Below are 22,571 nucleotides of genomic sequence, written 5' to 3'. Positions count from 1 at the left end.
TGTATCTTACATACTCAGCAGAATAGTATTCAGCTACCAAGAAGAAAAAGTACTACTTGCAAGAAAAGGATGGAACTTAGAGTGTTCACTAAAATAAAGCCAAATCACACCGATATATTTTCTATCACACATCGAAATTTTTTAGGTCTTTCTCATGTGTCCAAGGCTGACCAAGGATGGCCTTGAATTTGTGATCCTTCTCCCTCTGCCTGTCAAATGCTGGGGCACAATGCTTAGGGAATGAGGTGCTGGGGCTTTGTGGGTGCTGAGCAAGCATTCTACCAAGAAAGTCACAGGCCCAGCCTTTCCTTTCCTTTCTTTTATAAGATTTGTTGATCTATTATGTATACAAATGAGGGTAGTCGTAACCGCCAAGGCACCTCTCCAGTCCACACATGGAGTAACGTTTGAAACCTATTGCACCAGCAGAATCATCCTCAGTACCCCCAGTCCCACCGTTCTCAGGAGTGTGATTGAAGACCCCTAGGGGCTTTCGCCAGACTTAATCCTACTGCCTCAGGTCTAGGCCAAGTTCTCCACCCACAGTTCTTGGGAGAAGCAGGAACATTCTTGAAAAGCTGCAGAATGTGCTGACTGATAGCCATCTGACTATCTAGAGAGTCCCAGTTAGGGTCCTGACACATATGCTTACTAACCAGTAGGTTTAAAGGTCAGTATGCTTAGCCAATGAATTTAAATTATAACCTTGTTGATGTAACCTGCACCTCTAAAAAGTATAAAAACTGCTTGTAGCAGCCTTTTAGGGTCGCCTGTACTCTGGATGCAGGCTACCCCAGTGCACTGGACTAATAAACCTCTTGCTTTTGCATTGATCTCCAATCTCTCGTGTCATTCATGGGAGCCTCAAATAGATTAAACTCAATTTGGGTCTTATGTGAAAACTGTCCTCAGGCTTCTGACCTCAAGGTCCTTGGAACTCCCCCAACACGTGGAAGAAATGGATAGCCCTTGTCACACAAACTACTCAACCTAAAACGGCCCTCAGTAAGTGAGTGGTGCCCCAGACCTTGACCATTTTGCCCCTACCAGTGAAATAATTGAGGTTTGAGGAAAGTAGGAAAGTAGGCGAAGGAAACATGATTGTCTCTACACAAGCAGAGAAACATGTTCTTGTAGGTGACACCAGAGCAGGGGACCAGATGGAAGTTCTGCAGATAGGATGTATGCCAATATCTGAATGCTGGGCATCTGATGGCACCTGGAATCCATGTGCAGTAACTGGCTTTCTCAGGACAAAAGGATGCATTTTTTTCCATAATATTTTTATTGATTATTTGGGACTGTCATATTATGAACCCTGATCCCACTCACTTCCCAGTGAAAGAAAGAACTCTAAAGAGGGGTCTACGCTCCTCTCTTTGGGTATCAAACTATTAAAACAATGACCCCCAAGAAATTATATCTTCCTCAAGAATCTTCTACTGGAGAAGAAAGGTCTAGAGCTGAGGGATGGGGGCTGGGCCGTAAACAACAGGAGAGTGGGAGATGGGATGTCAGCCAGAAGAAGATGAGGGCTAGGTGTCAGTCAGAAGAAAACCTTTTCTTCTGGAGGAAGATGTTCAGCTTGTCAATGGCCTTCCAGGAGAATCTTGGATAAACAATGGTGAGCAGGACCACACGCTTGGAAGTTGCTGAGTAAAGCGTACCCTTGAATCAGAACAAAAGTGTAGACTAGGGGAGGGGCACACGGATCTTCACAACATGACCACACTGAACAAATGCCCTTGCTCTGCCTTTGCACTATTGTTATAATTACTTGGCCAGTTGAGGACTGGTGGCTGCAGCAGGCTTGCTGAACACAGAGTGAGACCACAAACCTAGCGACAATGCTAGAGAATAGCTCTTGCTGCCCTATTGAGAGGCCCATCAGAAAAAATTCCTGAGCCTTTGAGTGCTTATTGTCACTTGTAGAAACCTGTTTGAAAGCAGAACAGAGAAAAGAGCCTGTCTTGACAATTTTACAAGGTCTGCACCTTGGCTTCAGTCTGCCTGCAGTGTTTGTTTGTTTGTTTGCTTCTTTTCTTGCTTGCTTGCTGGCTTGCCTCCCTCCCTCCCTGCCTGCCTCCCTGCCTGCCTCCCTCCCTGCCTCCCTCCCTGCCTCCCTCCCTGCCTCCCTCCCTGCCTCCCTCCCTGCCTGCCTCCCTCCCTCCCTGCCTCCCTGCCTGCCTGCCTGCCTCCCTGCCTCCCTGCCTGCTTGCTTGTTTCTCCAATCATCACGATTCTGTTCAATCCTGTGTACCACCTTCCTCTCCACCGGCTGAGAGTGAAGAAGTTGAGGTGGAAATTTTTCTGCCCTTGACACTCCTGCCCGCCAGCACAGTGGGAAATTCTCTACCCTGATACTCTAGCCCTTGCCTGACAGAGATGAAGGGACCCACCCTGCCTCGGCCTAAGGGGCTTCCTTGAGTGAATAACTCTTAGGAGAATGGAGGAATGTGCTGACTGATAGCCATCTGACCCTCTGGAGAGTCCCAGTTAGAGTCCTGACGCATATGCTCACTAACCAACAGGTTTAAAGGTCAGTATAATTATAACCTTGCTGGTGTAATCTGTACTCATAAAAAATATAAAAATGGCTTGTTACAGCCTTTTAGGGTCGCCTGTCCTCTGGATGTAGTCCACCCCAGTGCACTGGACTAATAAACCTCTTGCTTCTGCATTGATCCCTGATCTCTCCTCTCATTCACGGGAGCCTCAAATAGATAAGACTCGATTTCTCAATTTGGGCCTTACAAGAGCTCTGGATCATGATGGTATCTGGCCTCCCCCAGTTCAATTGAACTCTAAATAATTTCCAGTTCATAGTACCTCACCCCCCCCCCATCCTGCCTATGTTCCCATCCTGATCTCCCCAACAGGTCCTTTTCCATGACTGTATACGGTCTATCAGACCCAGACTTCTCCAACCACAAAGAGACTTATATTTGGACTTTTTGTAGACAACTGACCCTTCTTCATGGATAGATTCTGTATCTGTATATTCAATCAACTACAAAATCAGAAATAGTCCACAGGCAAATATTTTGTTAAATGTTACTCCCTAAACAATGAAGCATACAATCACTTAAGTTGTATTAGATGGTTTGAATGAAAACATTCCCCACATGATCAGATATGTGAATTCTTGGCCCCCAGTTGGTAGATGTGACCTTGCTGGAAAAGTTGGGGGGCGTGGCTTTGAGGTTTCAAAAGTCTCAGACCATTCCCAGTGTGTTCACTCTGCTTGCTGCTTGTGGGCTGATGTGTGAGCTCTCAGCTTGTGGCTCAAGCCACCATGTCTTGGTGACGCCATGTTTCTTCACTGTAACAGTGATGGACACAGCTCTCTGGAGCCATATACCCCAAATCAGCCCTTCCTTCTGTAAGTTGCCTTGCTTATGGTGTTTTACCACAGCATAGACAAGTAACCAAGACACTAAGTATACAGAAGATCCTGAAATAAAGCAACATTGGTTAATCTGTACAACAAATGGTACACCATTAGATTGGTGTGTGGAGTTTAGTGTCTATGGGGATCCTGGAAACAATTCTAGGGGGAACTGAAGATGAATGTATCTTCAAATTTGATTCCATTAACTGACCAAAAGTCCTCCAAAAGAATTTGAAAACTGGTATTTCTCATTCTTCTTAAATATTTGCTCTGTTTGTAGACCGCGGTTGTGGTATGCACCAAAAATGGCCACTTTTGATAGATTTTATAATATAGGCTTTAGAGTGTGAGTGGCAGGTCTGTCAGGTAACAAAGAAACTCAGGACAAATGGCATGGTTGTTCATTAGCATATCAAAGTGTCTGCCTGTCCCCTTGGCTCCCCTGTGGCTCCTCTTCACACTTCTTACCTTTTTGCCCCCATGGGTCCCCGATGAGGCTGGCCTAGAACTCACACAACCACCTGCCTCTGCCTCCCAGGTGCCAGGATTAAAGGTACACAGCAACAACACCACCCAACAGCACACTTCACCTCACCCTGTTTCCTAAACCTCTCCAGCCCAGGCTTTGCTACCCCCCCCCCACCAAGTTCTCTTCCCTACAAAAATCTACATTTTGCCCAAGCCTTGGAGTTCTTGGGCTCTGCTCTTAATTTGATAATGGACTCTCTGACCTCTTGGCTCCTCCTCCTCTCTTGCTCACCCCTTCTCTCTCTCCTCTCATGGCCTGATTCAATCTGGTCTCTTCCGGATATCCGGATACCTCTGGCCAGTCTCACCTTCATATTTACAATAAAATCCTTCTTCCCAGTCACACCTCAAGGAGGTCATGTCCTCATTTTTATTGTCCATATTTATTTATTTGTTTGTTTATCTATTTATTTATTTATGGGATACAGCTCTGGATTTACAAATGTAAACACCACATATATGACCGGGATATGTCCACCCATGACCATGTCATCCTTTAATATGCCAGGAACTCTGCATGCCTGTCTTCTCCTGTGTAGTATCATCACTAACAGAGATGTTCAAGGACTTGATTTCCAAATACCACTTCAGAGATGGGTGTAGAACTTAAGGACTTTGGAGAAATGGCAGTGCATACTTCTTTTAGGTTTATATAGGAGGATGTAGGAGGCTGCTAATTTTTTTTTAATTAAACGCATAGCTAACTTATCACTAGGTTAATTCATGTTTAAAATCATCTCTCAGTAATGATAGAGAGTGTGCTTGGCTTGGTTCTCTTTGGACTCCTGTTCCCACTGCTTCTAGAACAGTGTTGTGATTACTGTTGAGCAAGGATGGGAGGCCTAATGGACCTAAACAAAAAACCTACTGTAAATCAGATACATTTCCAACAAAGACCACAAGTGAGCACCTTCTCTACACAGGCTCAGGACTTTCTATGAGGATCTGCCTCCTTACATTTCCACTTTAGAACACTCAAATTCTATGTTAACTCCAAACTTTTCACACTGATTTTTAAGTCTATTTCAAATTAGGAGTCTTACACTTTAAACAAGGACGGGAGTCAGGTGCGCTTTGGACTCGGAATGTTCCTAAATTGATGACTCTTCCTGTCCCTGGAGTCTGGACTGCGTCTGTTTTATTTTATTTTACAAGTTATGTCTCATTTGGCAGTGATGGCTGAAACCTGGGCCTCGTCCGGGCTGGGGACGTGTTCTTGCCACAGCTCCAAACCTCCATGTCCTCTCTGATTTTGCTGTGACATTGAATTCACTTTTAGTGAGGCTCACACAGACTAAATGGAACCCATTGCATTTTCCTGCTTGTCTCTTTTCCTAGCCGGGCTGGTGGCTATAGCTTCTGACATGGGCTAGGTTTCTGATGTTTACAGGTAGCGGTGGCATCTCAAGGAATGATGTAGGACTCTACATTGTCCCTTGAACAGTTTGCTTCTCAGAACAATGAACTACAAACGCTTTCTTGTCACTTGTAGGCTTTGTGATCTGAGGCACTTTCTGCTAGCTGACCCTTGAGAGACCCATCGCCGAAAACAAAGTCCCCCTGGATTCAGATCATTTACTCTAGCTGATTTTAAGTTTCTTCTCCCTCCATCTCCCCAGTACCAATTTAACCAGCATGAATTTTAACCAATTTAACTCTTCAGAAAATATCTTCATAACTTTATGGCCAGTTGCAGACTTTCTTAGATTCAGTGGATAATTAGAAAATCATTCCCCATGTATATTTTCTCTTGAGACTTTTTTTTTATATGATTATCCAAATATTTTCCTTAGGAGAGCCTAGTTACCAATAAATAAACTTAACCCATTCCTAAGAAATGTAGACACTCAGTCAATAAAAGCCATGGTACAGTGCACAACAAATTTTCTTTATCTTATTTTGGAAAACCATTCAGAAATATTTCAGGGGAAAAATAAAAACCCCATAACTTTTTAGATGCTGAAGCAATTTCTATTTCCTCTTTGGCTTCCTTTAAATCGAATTCCTAATCCAATAATTGGATTCTCTCAGTGGTTTACACTGTTATCAGGCATGTCTTAGGTATTAGAACTCATCGTGGTTCAAAGGAAGCATCAGACAAATATGCTTGGCATTGTTCTGAGAAAATAAGGCTTGTCCACTTAAATTCCCCTGGGGCCAATTAAGGAAGTTGGAAATGACTGATTAGGGATGCCATTTCAAGACTGCCATGGGGCTATTTGCCTCATTTTTAAAAATCAAATACATGTATCTATTAGGCCCCACAGAAAATGTATCGGCTGGGAGAAACGAAAGGCACAGAGGTCAATCTCTTGGCAACTGTTGGAAATAGGTAGACATGCTGGTTTCTCTGCTGTTAGCTGATGAGGGAACTCCATCCTAGTCCTGAATGCAAGCCACACAGACCACAGGGGTCATTTCTTCTCCTCTCTCTCCATCCCCCCCCCCCCCGTTTGTTTTTGAAATTTTATTGTTATTGCTGTTCTTGTTTGTTTGTTTGTTTGGTTGGTTGGTTTTTTTGTTTTGTTTTGTTTTTAAACAGGGTTTCATGGTGCAACCTAGACTGGCTTGTAACTCCCTGCTTTACCAGGTTGACCCTGAACTCACAGAGCTCCGTATGTAACAGACCATTCCTTGAGAGCTCACCCTAGTCTCATCTCAGTGAAAAAATCAGAAGTTATTTCTACATTTATAAAAAACTTCTCTATATAACTTGAGGGCTGGGAGACATAGGTCGGTGAAAGAGACTTGGGGTGAATGACCCTATCACCTTAAAATTCTCACAAATAGAATTCAGAGTGCTGAGAAAAAGAGAAACTCATTAGTGATATAAGTTTTGGAGAAAATAATTCATGTTTAGATCTCCATCTTGCTAGATGTTTAAAATTTTCCATAGCTCTCTATATTTCTAAACCTCAATTCCCTTGTTTATGAACCAGAGCTAAAGTTAGGACCTTCCTCGTCATCATTTTGTGATGCTTAAAATATTAAGCTGAGTAAACACGACAAAAACCTGGATTGCCAAGATTATTAGTCATTATAATGTTGAGAATAGTAAGAACTTGGAAAAACAAGCTATCCATTTTGGTGATTGACTAGGGGGAGAAATGGTCAAATTAAAAAAAAAAAATGTTATCTTTATCATTTATTAAAATACAAAAGCCTTTAGGGAGCTTTCCTTAACAGGAGAACATTAAATGAAATTTTTAAAAAATCCCCAAAGGTCTTTTGGAAGGAAGATTGTGGTAACTAATTTTGTTTTCAGAATAAATAAGATCAGAGGTAATGAACCTTGAAAGATCAGTGTTATCTCAGGACCTCTGGCTTTAGTATTGTAACAGATGATATTGGAAGTAATTAAATTATTAATTAGGGATCTGTATTGGTGCAGAGCAGAGAGAAGGAAACCGCTTCCGGGTTAGCTTCTGACATATTTACTTGAAAGCAAAGCTTTTGTTCAGTTGAACCAGAAAGCACTGCTTAGCATAAGAAAGAGTTAACAGCTTAGGGGTGTCCTAATTTATTTTTTAAAGAGAGATTTGTTGAAAAAATACTTGACAAATTTGCCTTTAAATGCAAAAATATTGTGACTGTCCTTTCTGCAGATTCTCTGGGGAACTTAGCCATGGGAAAAAGCCGGTGGCTGTCAGCAGAATAAGCAAACTGCGTTGTATGACTATCAAGAGGAAACCCGTTTTCTATTATTTTACGTAGGGTTTATTTTTTTCATGGCCTATTGTGAATGACTAAGGATGACTTTCTTAGGAGTAAGTTAACGACAGTGATTTGTTGATTATCTTTTCAAAAGAACCTAAGACAACCTAAATTTTTATTCAGATTGTGGGGTTCACATGGGATCCACAAAACAGCCAAACATTGTCACTTGTTTAAAAGAACATTAAAATAAATAAATAAATAAATAACAACAATAAAGAAAATTCAGAACCACTAAATATTCATAATTGAGGGCAGGTTTTTTTTTTTTTTTTTTTTTTTTTGCATTTGTGAGCTCTTGTGTTCATCATGAAGACCGTCATAATAGTGATTTTGTGTGGGCCGCTGCTTTCCGTCTGTTTCTCACGAACTTCTGGAATGTTTACTTTCCAGAAGACATATTATCTCCAGACATATATTATTTTCCTTTATATGTATTTTTTTTAAGTTTCAATTTTTTAACAGGCTCTGTGGTAGACAGCACACACTTGCTGCAGCCCATAACTCTGACCTGAGTCTCCAGGCTCCACCTCACAAGTGTTGGGATTGCAGATCTGCCCGGCCACAGCCTTCCTACAGGATAGGCAAACATTCTACCAAATGAGCCCAGACTCCCAATTCACAGATTCCCGTGCTCAGGGTAAGAAGAGCAGGTAGGTCAAACTGCCAAGCCTGCTTTCCAAGGGCTGCACTCTCAGAAGGTAAGTGTGCTCAGAAATGGTGTCCAGAGCTACCTAATCTCAGGCAAATGGGGTCCTCCTGTAGCTAGAAGCAGAATCCTCATGTGCTATAAGGCAGGTGTTCTACAAGTACTGAAATTTTTTATATGACTTAATTAGTTTGCCCCAGTGGTAGCATCTTCCGGTCATTCCAGCACTTGGGAGGTAGGGCCAGGAGGGTAAGGAGTTCAAGACTATACCCTGTTCATAGAGACTTGGGGGTTACAGGAGACACTGAGTCAAACTCCCTCACAACTCTCTTTCTCTCCCTTCCTCCTTCCATCCTCCCCTCCTTCACCACTTCTCGCTCTTCTTCCCTCTTTCCCTCTCCTCACACCCCCCCTTCCTCTACTTCCCTCCCTCTCTCTCCCTCTCTCCCTCCCCTCCCCCCACACAGACAAAGTGACAACCTGTCAACACGTGTGCTGAGTCTGAAAAGAAGAGATGCAAAGGACAAAATAGTGTCCATTCCCCAAACTGTCATGACTTGGAAATTAATTGGTTTGGAGGCCTAGGAAAAGGGCATTCCATAGTCTGGTCTCAAATTCAAGACCCTCTCATCTCGTCTTCCCACGCGCTATGCTAACAGACTTCCTGCTCCATTCTTTTTGCTCTGTGTGTTCCCCTTGGCTGTATCGCTTGACTGGTTATTGGCTGGACCATCATTTTTCTACTCATATGAAGCTCAGCTTCATATTTTTAAATCTCTCAGGCAAGTGTCAGGAAAGCTGTGAACTCTTTATTTTTGTATATGTGTCCCTGAATGAAAAGCTGCAAACCTTTTTAAAATTTTCTTAGCCATTAAGCAAGAAACTGGGGCATATCCTTGCCCTACATTCAAGTTGCCATATGACCCAGAGAAGGAAAAGGATGTAGTCCAGGATCAGATGCCTATTGCTTCAAAAACCATCTGTGTAGCATTTATCTCCCAGATATGTCCCCAAACCTCTAAACCCATATATGAAAAGTGTACATGAAAGTTAGACAAGCCGATGAGGTCTCTTGGGATCTGTCCCACTTTTTATGAGAAAGCACGGCCAGCCATGAGAAAATACCACTTTGTCCAGTAATTATGAAACAAAGCTCTCTGACCCACATAGTGATGTCCACACATTTGAATCACTCTGGTAGCTTAAAGAAGACGTACTACACACCTGAAGATATTTTGTCCATGCGAGTTCACACCGGCTCCTTCAGTAATGTAACACAACCACGGTAAGACATGATTATTGGAAGAGAATGTTTGCAGCTTTGAATTTTGTAACCTTGTGTTTTAGAGAAAAACGTGTGAGTTAATAGATTAGTTCTTGAAGCTCATTAGTGTTCTGCCCGTGGCTCATGGCTCAGAGACCCCCACCCCCATGCCTTCCTGGGGTGTTTTGTCTACTATCCCTTCCACTCCCTAAAGCTCCTACTATATATTCTAGACATTGACCAGTGCCCATGGCTGCTATCTGCCCCACGCTGTAGAGATAGAATCTGGAAACTCACAGTGGCTGGGCAAGTGGTCTAATGCTAGGTTAAACCCATGGCCCAGTTTTCTGCTTTCACCCACATTACTAACATTGATTAGGAAATAAACACATTGCAGAGCAAAGATGACAACTTGACTTTCCAGATTTTATGTTCCTGTCCATTTACCTACAACCACACCTGCAAGTCAACGTAACCAAACCTCAGGATGCTACTGCTAAAATTCCATTATTACCTCTCACACATTAATACTCTGCTTTAATGGGAACTAAAGCCCAGGGCTCCAACACCACTGTGATGGTTTGTGTATGCTCAGCCCAGGGAGCAGCTATTAAGAGGTGTGGCCTTGCTAGAGTAGGTGTGTCACAGTGGAGAAGGGCTTAAATACCCTCATCCTAGCTGCCTGGGTGTGAGTATTCTACTGGCAGACTTCAGATGAAGAAGTAGAACTCTTAGCTCCTCCTGTACCTGCCTGCCTGGATGCTGCCATGTTCCCACCTTGACAATATTGGACTGAACCTCTGAACCTGTAAGCCAGCCCCAATTAAATGTTGTTCTTTATAAGACTTGCTTTGGTCATGGTGTCTGTTCACAGCAGTAAAACCCTAACAGAGACAACCACTCTCTACAAAATGGATTTTGAATTGATTTCTAAGACATTTAGGATTATATTGCCATAATTCTATGAAACCCAACAATTTGGACTGAATTATCTAGTGTGTGGGTCATTCTTCCCTAAGTTGTTCTCCACCCCACCTCATCCTCCTCAAATAATTTAAAAATCATCTACACACACTTTTCAGTCTAATTAACTCTGTGTAGGTGGAGAAGCTCTGCTTCATGGATAAAACCCTCTGTCTGTAAGCATTGTACCATATGCCTTTAATCCCAGTAGACACAGAGGAATCTAGGCCAGCCTGGTCTACAGAGCAGGTTCCAAGCCAGCCAAGGCTACATAGAAATATTTTGCCCTTAAAACCAAAGACAAAGAGCTGGAGAGATGGCTCAGCGGTTAAGACTGACTGCTCTTAACCAGAGGTTCTGGGTTTAGTTCCCAGCAACCACATAGTGGCTCACAACCATCAGTAATGGGATCCAGTGCCCTCTTTGGGTGTATCTGACAGCTACAGTGTACTCATATACATAAGATAAATCTTTAAAAACAAAAACAAAAATAAACAAACAAACAAAGATACAAAACCTCCCCCTAGCTTGAGGATGATCTACCAAGAACAAACCATACAACCCCTGTAAATCTGAGTCCAGTACTGGTGTCAACAGCACAGTGAATTCATATGGTAAGCAATTGTTTTCTCTCCTCTTAATGTGGAAAAGGCTGTGAAGTTAAGCTGAAGAAGATTAACAAAGGGCCAGAGGCTGTGCAGCCTTGTGTAATTTAGAACTGCAGGCTGTGTTCTAGCTGCAAGACTTGAAGCACATCTGTGGATACACTACGATATAAATGTCATGGGCTAATGGTTACCTATGTTTCTAGTGATGTGAGACTTTACATGTCCTTTGCCATTTGTTTCACACACACACATTTTCAGGAGTGCTTTCAGCAAAGCAAAGACTCCATCGGTGTAAGGAGCTTCTTGGGTACGCACTGTATTTCTGCTTCTGACACTCAGATCTCAGAAGCCAATCCCATGCTCTGGTTTTCATTTTGAAACAGGATTTCGTTATACAGCCCAGACTGTCCTCCATTTGTACGTAGTCCAGGCTAGCCTCCAACTCACACCAAATTTGCGGTACAGCTCACTGTTGAACCAATGCTCCCAGAATGCTGAGGCCTGGATTTGGTGTCCAGAAATATAAGAAGTGGGGGGGGGGGGGTGCATAGAAGAGAAAGCGAAGAGATTGCATTAGATTTGGGGACATTTTATTTCTAATTATTCATGTGTATTTATGTACAGATGGAGGCCAGACATTGATACTGGGTATCTTCCTTGGTTGTTTTTCTCTTCCCTTCCTTCTTTGTTTCTTTCTTTGTTTCTCTCTCTCTCTCTTTCTCTCTCTGTCTTCTCTCATTCTTTTTTAAAAATAGGGGTCCCACGGCAAGCAGAGCTCACTAATTTTGCCAGACTGAGTAACCAGGGAGCCCCCGGGATGCTCCCCAGGATGCTCCCTGCAATCTCTTCCCAGTGCTGGGATTCCATGCGTTTGCTATAGGCTCCAGCTATTTTACATGGTCCTGGAAGATCAAACCCAGGTGATTCAGTCACTCTCCTATTACTGTGATAAAAACACCGTAACCAAGGCAACCTATAAAAAGATGGGTTTAATTGGTGGCTTACGGTTTCAGAGAGTTAGAGGCAGTGATGGCAGAGCAAAGGTAAAGCAGGGACAACTGAGAGCTTTTATCTTGACCCACAAGTGGACAGCAGAGAGAAACACTAATCCTTCCCAAGTTGTTCTACCAAAGGGGGGGAGACATTCAAAGGTGTGAGCATTTGGGTACCGTTTCATTCAAACCTCAGTACCCGGCTTTCATGTTTGCATACCAATCACTCAGCTCACTAAAACACCTCCCCAGTGTTCACATTCTGAAGCATCCCTTTTACATCAAAGCCAGGGTCAGAAAAACAGCGGGCTAGGGAGAAATATAATTTTCACGATATTAAATATGGCCAGTACGAAAGCTTGGCTGCTAAACTGCCTCTGTGGATTTACAAAGGTGATTGTCCGCAGAAAAACACTAAATTAACATTGGGTTTGAATCTGGCAAGAGCAAGAAAGGTACCTGCTACATAAGGTAATGACCTGAGTCTGGCTCCTGGAAAAGGAAGGACGTAATCTATTCTACAAAGTTGCCCTCTGACCTTCATACTCTGAGGCACTCAGTCACACACACACACACACACACACACACACACACACACACACACAATCATAAATAAAATAGTGGGTTTTAAACAAAGTAAGTTTTATTTTGTTAATTACTTTATTTATATAATTTTATGTCTATGAATGATTTACCTGTATGTATTTAAGTGTACCACATATGTGTCTGGTGCTGGTGGGGGCCAGAAGGAGCGATCATATCCCCAAAATTGGAATTTTGTGAAGTTGACAGCAACTACAGGGGTTCTGGGGATTGAACCCAGGTCTTCTGCAGGAGCAGCAAGCACTCTTAATTGCCGAGCCATCTTTCCACATCCCTTAACATAAGGTTAAGCTTATTTTTAACTGAGCTGTGCCTAAAGAAGTCAAATAACCATAGTTGGGATTCTGTAAACCCCACCCCTCAGTTACCTGGCAACAGCCAGGTGTGCTCTGGCCCAGTGACCTGACACTGTAAAAGGGGCTGCTTGCCCCCTCCTCTCTCTCTTGTGCTCTTGCTCTCCCTCCCCTTTGTCCCTCCTCTCCCCATTTCCTTCCCCACTCCACATGCTCATGGCCGGCCTCTACTTCTCTCCTCTCCTCTCTTTCTCTCTCTCTCTGCCTCTACTACCCTCTTAACTCCTCCCCTGACCTGAATAAACTATTTTGTACTATACAGTCATGTGGCTGGTCCCTCAGGGGGAAGGGCTCCCAACATGGTTCCCCCAGAGGCATCTCTCTTTCCCCCAGGCCTCACCGTACCCCCATGGGCCACATTCCCCCACTCTCTTCATCCTTTTCCTAACAACCATATATTAGGATATATATATATATATATCCTTCCTAATAATCATATCCATGGTTTTCTGAGTTCTCACAATTGGAAGCGCTGTTGGGAGGTTTTTTTCCTTCTGGTCTGACACCCACCTCCCAGCTCCCTCACACAGCCTGATGTTTTAGATTGTAGCTGTGTGGTTCACCTGCGGCACTGTCTCAGAGCTGAGCCTCTCTGTAGAGGTCACCCCCTTTCCCACCCAGCCCACCTCTCTCAGCCTCCCTGATGACTGGGTTGGTTTTCCTGGCCAAGTGGCATCATCAGGGAACAAGACACAGGATGCTCTGAGAGTGACCCAGGCTCCTCCCCCTCCCCTCCCCTTGGTAAAACCTTGATGCTGGCTTTGTTCTCTTTTTCTCAGGCATGACAAACAAGTGGGTTTTTTTTTTTTCTTTTTCTCTTTAATAGTTCTTTCCACAAAAAGGGGTAGCGTAGGGCTTTCTGATAGGTGTTTCTGTTTAATGAGGTTTTTATTATACTGTATCAGTCTCCCTGAAAAGAAGTTATGAGGAGCGAACAGCTGATAATGGAACAAGAAGGGGAAGAAACAATAACCAAGAGAGGCCAACATTAATGCAGCAGCAGATGCGCTTGCTGGAGCTGGGGGATTAAACGCCACTTCCCTTCTCCCTTGGCCACCATTGTGCAAGCAAAAAAAAAAAAAAAAAAAAAAAAAAAACAACAAAAAAAAAAAACCCCCGTGAGTGTGGGCCCTCATGAGCCAGTTGTGTGTGTGAGAGAGATAGGGCTACAGATACAGACTCGGCTAAACTACCATCTGTGGGGGAAGAAGGATGGAGAGCCTAGTCTAGACAAAGATGAGTGAATGAAGCCGGGTTTGCAAGGGCTGGTCGGTTACCATGGAAACTAATTGGAGCTAATAAGTAAAGGGACATTTTTAACTGTGGGAACAAAATAGGAGGGGCCATTCCTCGATATCACCGTTACCTATTAATCTTTCATTTTAGGAGCGTCCTGCCTCAGTTTCTAGGGTGAAGCAGTTCACTCTGCACAGAGCTCCCCATCCTGCTCCTTCTGACTTTACAATGTTGGACATCATCCTTTAAAATACAATGTATTTTAAGTTTAGATCTTTCAAGGCAGAATCAATTTCACTTTTTTTTTTTTTATCCCTTAAAAAAAAAATAAACTGTTTGCAGATGGCAAGCAGAAAGCAGGGGAGTAATGGAAAATTCTTTACTTCTAAGCAGGCACTGCACGGGGCAGGGAGGCAGGCTGCAGAGAACCGGGATCTTAGCCTGCAGCACCAGCCTCAGGGTTGGGGTTGAGCTGATTTTCCCTAACAAAAAACATCTCAGAAGAAGAAAAACATCGCTGTGGTGATTAGTTTTACCGCCACCAGCCACTAGGCACAAACAAGCGTAGGCCAGGATCTGTGGTTTCCTTGTACTTTTTACTTAAAACAAGTGTTAACAGGGATAAATAGCTGAAATGATTTAAAAAAAAAACAATATTTAGTTGCAGAAATCTAACGGAAAGGTCTACAGTGGATCTTAGAACGAAAAGTTCGCATTCTTTTGCATTTCAAACAATAATGTAAGTCAGAGGCAGGGCCCCTTGGGAACTGTCTGCTGGGAGGGACGTTGCAAGCCTAGGGTAGAAGCATTGGTTTAACACCTTGACGGTTTCTTAAGTTTTACTTTTGTAACTCAACTTACAGTTTAAGAGATTGCAAAGTGGCTTAATAATGTCTCCGGGGGTCTTTCCCATCTACGCCGTTGAGGCAATCCAGATTTCCAGACTGAGGTCTGGCTGGATTAACTATTACCCACTCCTCCAAAAACAAGACAGAATAAAATTGCCCTACAGTAATTGGCACTATTAAAATTTTTATGGTGCCCCAGGGAAGCGTTAGGCCTGTCCTGCCAATTGCATGGTTGACAATGTCTCTGTTGCTTATGTATCTGGACTTAGGAGTCCCGGGTAGTTTGGTGAATTTGTGATACATTCTAAGCAGACACCTTACAATCACTCTGGGAAGCTCCCACTTCCCCACCCTCTCCCCTCCCCTCTTCCTGATGACACAGTAGGGGAGATACCACTCCACAAAAACTCTCCTCTGTGCCTTGGAAACTTCACCCCGAGAAAACTGCAAACATCCTAATAGAACATCACAGAAACATGCAAAGGAAAAAACCCAATCAGCCAATGTTGCTTGTGACTGAAAAAAAAATTCTTTTTATGACATTGGTATGCCAAATATCAGCTACCTATTTGTAATCTGTATTTTTCAGGCTTTGGGGAAGTTTAAACCTCCCTCCCACCCACTCCCATCTCCAACCCCCATAAGTGATCTGTTTTCTCACCACAAACCTCAAAAGGTGTAATATTTAAATGTTAGCTTCCAACAGGCACAGTTAGGCCGTAGATGGCATTTAAAATTCCTCTTTACTCTTTAAGATTATTCAAATTCCTTGGATGTCTGATGGAATTTTTGAAAGGATAAGATTTTTTTTAAGTAATGAATTTATTTCTCAATATCGTCTGATATGTAACAAACGTAATACTTTTCTGAATCAGGTTATCAATGTAATTACTTTTATAAGAACAATTCAGAGAAGCAACATTTTGAAAAAAAAAAAAAAGTACACAGGGATGCATTAAAATACCCCAAAACGAAGACATTCCAAAGCAAAATTGTTAATAAGGTGCTTGGGCTACGTGAATGTTATAAGCACAATTAAACTAGAAACCAATAAAAATAATAACTGCAGAGCGTAGTCTTCTAGTACCGGGCGCTGTGATCCAGAGATGGCTGTGGATGTAGGAAGTGATTAAAAGCCACCTTTATCTAGGAAAACGTGAGCTGCTTTCGAGAGGTAGAGTTTTCATTGACCGTCTCTGCTTTAGCCGGGGAGACTCCTGAAGAGCCCAGTGAGAAAAAGAAGTTTCGGCTCCAAGCTGCGACACCCCCCCCCCAGCCCTTCCAGGAATGTCGGGGGCGGCCTCCCCCAATCAAAGGGAGGTAGGAGTTTAGATTTCAAAATGTAGATGTCACATTTCAGTGCAAACTACTCCCACATTTAACACTTTATCAGCATGACAAGAAGAATCTTTTATCTCTTGTGGGGTGATGGGGGGGAGCGGCCTGCTGAGGACATTGCCCTCAATAGATGAGCTCTAAAGATTTTTAGTGTTCCCGGGCATCCCACCGAGAATCCCCTCCACCCACCCCGGAGCGCAGAGACTTGTGAAAAGTAACGCACAACTGGCCACCAGAATAATTCATTCGCTCTACCTTCCCCGCCGCACCTCCCACTCCTCCTCTTTTTTTTTTTCTCCTAGCAGTCCTTTCTCCGAAAATCTCAGGTTACTTGGCTGGGGAGTTCTCCGACCTCCCCGTCCCTGCCCAGCCCTCCGCCTCCAATCGGTGCGAGACTCTCAGCCCCAGCCATTGGATTGGGCAGCCTGTCTTGACACAGCACTGTGCTGAGTTGCTTGAGGACGTGTTTCAACAGATGGTTGGGGTTAGTGTGTGTCATCACATTCGAGTGGGGATTAAGAGAAGGAAGGCTGCCCTGCTGGAGCTGTGTGGTCTTCTCCAAGTGAGAGTTGCAGGCAAATCCGAATACTTGGCTTGGGGGGAAGAGGAGGAGGAATTCATTTGCAGCAGCCACGAGAAACGCAGTGCTTTCAGGTAAAGTAAAAGACACCAAATCAATCCTCTCTCTCTCTCTCTCTCTCTCTCTCTCTCTCTCTTCTCTCTTCTCTCTTCTCTCTCCTCTCTCCTCTTTCTCTCTCTCTCTCTCTCTCTCTCTCTCTCTCTCTCTCTCTCTCTCTCTCTCTCTCTCTCTCTCTCTCTCTCTCTCTCTCTCTCTCTCTCTCTCTCTCTCTCTCTCTCTCTTTCTCCTCCTCTCTCCTCTCTCCTCTCTTCTCCCCTCCCTCTCTCTCGCCGTAGTTTGGAATGCAGTGCTAACCCAGCACACTTGTCAAAGCCGGTCCTCGCCGTTCCATCAATACAGCTATTGTGGGGCTGACAGATAACAGTGCACAGAGCTCCGGCTCGGCTGTCTTTGTAGCGCTAAGGCTTCTCGTGCGTTGCTTTTGAAGGTGTAACGAAGAAACTGCCTTTGGGAGCCCGGGTCCCTTGAGGTCCCCTTTCTAGGCGCAGAAGAGTGGGCGTAGATCGCTCACCATTAAAGAGTTCACTCTGAAGCTGTTGCGTTCTCCTCAGTAAGAAAAGATTCTTCCAAGGGTCTGTAACCAGCCGGCAGAGTCGGAAACGCTTTGTTAACCGAATTTGTGCAAGGTAGATTGGGTCGTTTGGGGGATGGAGCGAGAGTGGTCTTTAATCAGTTTTGGAGACCTGAGTCTGGGAACTCCTTAGGAGAAAGGGGCAGGCTCCGGTCGGTGCAGTCTTTGAGTCGGCTCTGAAACACTGGCGCTTGGAGCTGGAAGCAAAGCAAACAGGGGAGGTAGGAGGAAATCATACCCAGTTGCAGCTGCAGGAGCAGCAGATGGATGTAATTCACTTGCAGATCTGTGTGTGAGTTTTACAAGTGAGGAAAACTAAAGTAGCATATCTGGGATGGGTCATTAAAGTCGCTGCATTTATAGGCTTTAAAACCGTGTTAATTAAATGTAAATAGATGTTCAGCCCTGGCTATAAACAAGTAAACAAAAAGATTTTAATTACAAATTAGTCATTGGAAATTAATGGTCATCCGGTGCCGAGCAACAGTGAGTGAGTTGTCATCTGATGTGTGGCTAACTGCTCTGCCAAAAAGTCGCCCACCAGGATTTAATTGAATGGAATAGAACAAGGGACATTACACGCTACGTCTTTTGTCATTAAAAAAAAAAAAGCCTTTCAAATTGGTGCCTTATTTTCTGAGGGATTGGAAGGGTATTTTTATTTTTCAAGTGTCTGAGCAAGATGGGTGAGTCTGGGTTATTTCTACTGCCCTCAGGGGCTGACTTGCTTTCTGAGAAACCTCCACTATGGAAGAACCTTGATCTAAGGGGATTTCGAATTGGGCAGAGCAATCCAACCTGGGCCACCCTTTGCGCACCACACTGCATCTGGGCTGTTTGTAAGTAGGGGTTATGTAACAGGTAGACTAACAGGATGAATGCTAGCGGTTCCATGATCTGACTTAAGGTCTCTGACACTCGCTTACAGCTTTCAGTCTTATATTTTCGTAATCATGGAGCTGCTGACTTTAAATAATCACCTTAAAAAAAAAAAAAAAAAAAAAAGGTAAGAGAAAAATCAGTATCCCTGTACAGGGCTGAGGTGTTTGTTGTTTAGAATGTCCTGTGACCAAGGTCTGGACATCTTCAGTGAAAAGCATTCTCTCACTAGCATTCTGAGCATTCTCTGAGCCCTAATATTACGTAACCAAAGTGAAATAGGACTTAGTTCGTAAACTGAAGCCGTTTGGAATTCCATTCATTCCTTATTAGTTTTGCTATGGAACTGAGGTTTCAAATGTGAATCGGGAGAGGGAGACTAATATCTCCCATCATATCAGAATTGGAGCTCCTTACGGCGTGGAGCAGGTCCAGAGCTCACTGCCCAGGCCATTTGGTACTATTGTAGTGTTACTTCTGGACAACATAAAGTCCTGCTGTTGGGCTGGCTTTCACCATGTCCCACAATGGTATTCTAACAAGGACAAGGTTCTGCTTATGAATGGGAAGTCTCACTGAGGCCCCATGAGCCTGTGCCTGTAAACCGATCACCAAGTTGGCTGGTCAGGAGGTAGATGATATTGGGAGACTTCCCTTTTCCCAACCAAAGGATCACCTGTCCAAGGCAGCAGGGTGCAAACAAGAAACTGGGTGTTGGATCATAGTAAACTCATACCTTGAATACTTTTCGTCTCCCTAACAAAGCAATGTAAACTATAACTCGCTGACCAGAAAGCACTAACTCAAAAGACATTTCCCACGGGACAATCTCCCATTTCTTGTCAAAACCTGGATCTGCCCTTTCCAGATGGCAGACATTAAGAGACTTATCTGTGGTGACTTCCACATCCCTCGGTGTGACATTTGGTCTCTTCCTGACAACACTCTGCTGTTAACACACGGGAATTCCCATCAGGATTGTAACAGCTGCAGGAGTGTTTGAACACACAGGGCTCTCTCTGAAATAACCTGAGAGGTGTCCTGTGGCTGTGTCCTACCTAGATTTGAAGGGAGGTGACTTTTCTGGGAGGCGGATGGAAAACTTGGTTCATGAAAGTCACACAGTTCATTGTTATAATGGAGGGTCTTATGAAGTACGTTAATTAGGGTCTTGACAGACCGATCAGGGACCTTCATCGAGATACTAAAATGAGAGTCTGTATTCTGTCTGTCCGGGAACTTCGTGAGCCATCAGACAGATTGTAACCACTATTACTATTGTCATGGTTCAGCCAAGTGACAAGTGTCACGCTCTTTTCCCAACTCCCTGTGCATAGAATAAGGTTTGGGATTTGAAATTTCTGCTCTTCTAGTCAGTGGAGAATTTCCTATACCTACGTGTGAATAGCATTGGATACCCCCCCCACACACACACACTTTTGCCATGTGAATCAGGCCACCTAATGGGTCCTGTTGGGACATCTGGATTTTTTTTTTCTGTGTGCAAAACTGTGTGTTAGGTCGAATTTAAGGGGATTTCAGCTTTATAAGCTGCCCTAAATATTCGTATTTTTTGTCATTATTGACATTGGGACAAAGAGGCTCTTGTCTAAAATTAAATATGAGGCCATATGATCAACTCACCTTTATGTAAGGCCCATGGGGGGGGGGGGAGTCAAAAGAAGGTATTTTGCAGGGAAAAAAATGCCTGAAAATGTTTCCTGTTTAGAAATATTTTCAATTCAGTCTCTCTGTGCTGGGGAGGAAGGAGAAAGCCCGTGAACTTCCCCTCAGCCTCCTCCCCTCCACCCCAACATTTTCCCCTTCCCTACAGCCAATCTGTCATCGAATCCTAAGAGTCTTTTAATATATCTTCCACATCTGGCCTGCAGCTACTGCCCCAATGCAGTGCCTCTCTTACATGTGGGCTGTTGCAACGGTCCTCTTTGTCTCCATTTCCCTCTGAGACTGTGCTGCACAGAAAGCAATTCCTCCGCTGAACTACACCTTCATATGCTGGCCCACTGACTTTTCAGCCATGTTCCCACCCCCACCCCACAACAGTAAAATCTTGCCTCCAACTACAGCGACCACATCAGTGTCCACAGCTTCAAAGTTTCTTCATCCTGATCATTTGCAACCTTTTTTTTAAAATTATTATTCAATTGTTTATTTTATGTTTATGAGTACACTGTGGCTGTTTTCAGACTTGCCAGAAGAGGGCATCAGATCCCATTACAGATGGCTGTGAGCCACCATGTGGTTGCTGGGAATTGAACTCAGGACCTCTGGAAGAGCAGCTAGTGCTCTAACCACTGAGCAATCTCTCCAACCCCCCCCCCCCATTTGCAACCTTGTTGAGTGGGAAGTGAGTTCCTATCATGTATGCTGCTCTGGGGGCCTCAGAATGGAACCCCGAGCCTCTGTGTGCTGAGCAAGGGTTCTCCACTGAGCTATACCCTAAGGCCGCATAGTTCTTTCTGGTTCTCCGTCCAAAAGCCTGTGTATGGAAAGGATCACTTCGCTCACCCACACCTACTTACTCATCTTTCAGAGTTTGAGCTTGGTCCCTCCGTTCTCCCAGCCCCCAGCCGCTCACACTGATGACAGCCTTCTGCTGGTCCTTAGCTAGCTAGTTATACCTTGTACCTGGCATACTGGCTTTATTTTATCTGCCACTTTGGTGGTTTATTTGGTTTATTTGACCTCCTTGGCTCCTCAGGTAAGGTGACAGGGACTACCCTGTTTTACGTTCATCTCCACAAAGGACACTATATGTGTTCACCAACTCACAGAGACACTCAGACATTGAAGGCTCTTTCTAGTAGTCCCCGTCAGAGCCTGGGCCAACACAAGTGCTTCCTCCTCATCCATCCATTGTGAAGGAGGAACAAGCATGAAACTCAGTTGGTTTTATTTTAGGAGCCCTTAGGGATCCTAAATGTGAAATTATTGTCCCAAGTTCAGATAGTTAGGTAAAAAAAAATTCCATCTATTTCAATATTCCTTGGTGACTCTGACAGGAGCTGCACCTACGGCCAGCTCCTCTGTCACTGAAAATACCAACTGTGACTGTAGATCTGGATACTCCGAGCCCATGTTATAGCCCAGAGATGACATTAGTTGTCTATGCAGCCTTGAACTCAGTGGTTAGTTAAGTGTCTGTAAGATGGATACAGGGGCACTTCCCTTAGAATGTTGTAAATAAAACATGTCACATATATTAATATATCACAGCATAGCTACCATTCGATACTTAGCAACCATGGGAAGTGCGGTGCACTCAGGGTCTAGACCTATTCTATGTCATCCCGTGCCCTACTCAGTCAGCACTTCCAAAGGCAGGAGGACTGGGGATGGGAGGGGTGGAAGGACAAAGGTAGTTTGGGCCGTGAGGGACTAGAAGTAACTTTATCGATGGATCTGTGAGGATCTGAGCCAGGGCATGGCGCTCGGAGGAGCAAGGTCCTGAGCTCAGCACTAAGGACAATAAAGAGCAAGGGCAGCCGAAGCGGATCATTCTCCAAGATCCCTTCTCTTGGCTCACAATCTAGAAAGAAACCAAGAGGGCTTCAAAAACGGTTCAGGAGTCAGAGTCCTGGCGGCTCTGTCAGAGGGTCCAGGTTCAGTTTCCTGTGTTCATGCGGAGGCTCGCGCCATCGTAGCTCCGGTTTTAGGAATCCAGTGCTATATTCTGGCTTCTTCAGGCATTCAGGTAAGCAAGTGATTTACAAACATACAGGCAGACCATGCGCGCGAGCACACACACACACACACACACACACACACACACACACACACACACACACACACACACTAAACCAGACCAAATAAACAAAGGACTTAGGTCAGGCTTCCAGAAGTAATTGGTTAAGAAAAACAACATGTCTGCAGGAGAGAGAATCATTGCCTCTAAAGCAAACTTAACACAAAGCTAAATGCAGTCGGCCCGAGTCAGTCGCTTGTTCCCAAACTCCATGACTTCCAGGGAACA

The 22,571-nt window shown here is 44.1% G+C and overlaps 1 protein-coding gene across 2 annotated transcripts in view; it reads left to right on the top strand.

Annotated features, from left to right (window-relative positions):
• The first annotated feature begins 16,985 nt into the window (after positions 1-16,985).
• Positions 16,986-22,571, top strand: part of SULF1 (sulfatase 1) — a 142,951-nt gene continuing 137,365 nt past the window's right edge. For both annotated transcript variants that reach the window (XM_080938578.1, XM_080938580.1), the window contains exon 1: positions 16,986-17,141. The gene's annotated coding sequence lies outside the window, so the exon portion shown is untranslated. The remainder of the gene's footprint in view (positions 17,142-22,571) is intronic.

Source organism: Micromys minutus (genome assembly GCF_963924665.1).
Source record: "Micromys minutus genome assembly, chromosome: 26".
Taxonomy (NCBI): domain Eukaryota; kingdom Metazoa; phylum Chordata; class Mammalia; order Rodentia; family Muridae; genus Micromys; species Micromys minutus.
The sequence above is the reverse complement of the archived record's forward strand: the minus strand, read 5'-3'. Positions and strand labels throughout refer to the sequence as shown.